The following is a 2,500-nucleotide window of genomic DNA, read 5'->3' as shown; positions in this document are numbered from 1 at the left end:
CCCGTGCCAGGAGTGGGTAAGTTGCGCGCCTGCTGCCTTCCTTGGATGTGGTAGCCGTTTCTCATGCTCCCTCTCCGGAATCGAACCCTGATTCCCCGCTACCCGTTGCTAACATGGTAGGCAGATCACGTACCATCGTCATTTGATAGGGCAGACATTTGAAAGATGCGTCGCCGGCTCGAGGCCATGCGATCGGCACAAAGTTATCCAGAGTCACCAAAGGACGGGCAGAACCCGACTGGCTTTGAACTAATAAAAGCGCTCTTTCCCCGAGGGGTCGGAGCTGGTCGGCATGTATTAGCTCTAGAATTACCACAGTTATCCAAGTAAATTTGGATCATCTAAGGAACCTCGACTGATTTAATGAGCCATTCGCGGTTTCACCGTACGAGGGTGTGAACTTAGACATGCATGGCTTAATCTTTGAGACAAGCATATGACTACTGGCAGGATCAACCAGAATGCAACCCGTATTCTGCGTGCCCCCGGGAGACGGTTGCAGCGCCAGTTGGGACCGCTGCTCACAGAAACGAGGGCTGAGCTCTTTCCGTGGGCGGTCCGCGGCAGCACTATCAACTGAAACCACCGGACAACAGATTCAGGGCCTGAGAGTGCAACGAATCCATCGGTCTCGGCGGGAGGCGCGCCAAGAAGAAGAAGGAGGAGGAGGAGACCAGACCGGACCGGACCGGACCCCACCCTTTCTTCCTCCTCGACACCGTCTCCCGCCCGTTTCCACGTGCCGGACGACGCCCGGTTAGAGACGGGCGCGCCCTTGACGAGATGAAGCAGGCGTTACGCTTTGGGACGCCGAAGGGGCTGGGGAGCACCAACGACCGTCAGTGAGGGAGGAGAGAAAACGCTTCTCTCGACCCGTCGTCAGCGAACGCACCGAACCTTCTACGGACCGTGAGACGCCGGCCGACAAGCCGAGCCCCGGCAAAGGAAGCCCGGCGAGGCGGCCGTGCGCGTTCACACTTGGACGCGCAGGCGGGAAGCTCGGCAGCCGGGCGGGTAGCCTGCGGGGAGCTGGTGGGCTCCCGAGACTCCCGTCCCCCGACTCGGGCCTCGCACGCCGAGCGGTCGCTAGCTTGCCAGTGCAAAAGACAGAAGCGCGGGGGCAGTAAAGCCAGGCGGACGGGTCGACCGTTGCCGGCTGTGCGCCGACCGGAGCGATCCGCCACGCCACGCCGCGTCCCCCACAACCAGGGTGTCGCATAAGGCGCTGCGAAGGTGGACCTTGATCCACATTGGGCAGAGCCTGAGTTGAGGCCCCCCAGCACGTGCCTGGGGACCAGACGTTGAGGAGTAGGCCTTTTTTTGAGGGCCCAGAAAGTATTTTGGCAATTGTAGCGAGGTTTTGGAGTTTTATCCACAACCTTTACCTGCCTTTTTTTCTTTTTTTCCTTTTTTCTCTCTCCGAGCATGCCAAAGTTGATAGAAAACGCGGTTCGGCATGGACGGGAGCAGGCGTTGAGGAGTAGGCCTTTTTTTGAGGGCCCAGAAAGTATTTTGGCAATTTTTTACTTTTTTATCCACAACCTTTACCTGCCTTTTTTTCTCTCCGAGCATGCCAAAGTTGAGAGAAAACGCCGTTTGGCATGGACGGGAGGAGGTGTGGAGGAGTAGTCCATTTTTGAATGGCAGCGGAAAGATTTTGGCAATTGTAGCGAGGTTCTTCGGACTTTTATCCACAACCTTTACCTGCCTTTTCCTCAGCGAGCATGCCAAAGTTGAGAGAAAACGCCCTTCGCCATTGACGGGACCAGACGTTGACGACTACGTCTTTCTTTTTTTCACGGCGCCTGAACGATTTGGGCAATTCTCCACAGCGCGTTTACTTTTTATCCACAACCTTTACCTGCCTTTTCCTCAGCGAGCATGCCAAAGTTGAGAGGAAAACGCCGTTTGGCATGGACAGGAGCAGGCGTTGACGACCAGGTCTTTTTTTTGGTCTTTTTTTTTCACAGCGCCGGAAGGATTCAGGCAATTCTCCAAAGCCGGTTACTTTTATCCACAACCTTTACTGGACCTTTTTTTTCTTTTTTTCCTTTTTTCTCTCTCCGAGCATGCCAAAGTTGATAGAAAACGCGGTTCGGCATGGACGGGAGCAGGCGTTGAGGAGTAGGCCTTTTTTTGAGGGCCCAGAAAGTATTTTGGCAATTTTTTACTTTTTTATCCACAACCTTTACCTGCCTTTTTTTCTCTCCGAGCATGCCAAAGTTGAGAGAAAACGCCGTTTGGCATGGACGGGAGGAGGTGTGGAGGAGTAGTCCATTTTTGAATGGCAGCGGAAAGATTTTGGCAATTGTAGCGAGGTTCTTCGGACTTTTATCCACAACCTTTACCTGCCTTTTCCTCAGCGAGCATGCCAAAGTTGAGAGAAAACGCCCTTCGCCATTGACGGGACCAGACGTTGACGACTACGTCTTTCTTTTTTTCACGGCGCCTGAACGATTTGGGCAATTCTCCACAGCGCGTTTACTTTTTATCCACAACC

The 2,500-nt window shown here is 54.1% G+C and overlaps 1 non-coding gene across 1 annotated transcript in view; it reads right to left on the bottom strand.

Annotated features, from left to right (window-relative positions):
• LOC143278847 (small subunit ribosomal RNA) overlaps positions 1–463 on the bottom strand; it is a 1,829-nt gene extending 1,366 nt beyond the window's left edge. The window contains exon 1 of the ribosomal RNA XR_013054441.1: positions 1–463. This exon is cut by the window's left edge and continues 1,366 nt beyond it. This is a non-coding gene — a ribosomal RNA (small subunit ribosomal RNA).
• Between the last annotated feature and the right edge of the window lie 2,037 nt (positions 464–2,500).

Source organism: Babylonia areolata, unplaced genomic scaffold, assembly GCF_041734735.1.
Source record: "Babylonia areolata isolate BAREFJ2019XMU unplaced genomic scaffold, ASM4173473v1 tig00005776, whole genome shotgun sequence".
Lineage (NCBI taxonomy): Eukaryota > Metazoa > Mollusca > Gastropoda > Neogastropoda > Buccinidae > Babylonia > Babylonia areolata.
Note: the sequence above shows the minus strand (reverse complement) of the source record. Positions and strands in the feature narration are given on the sequence as shown.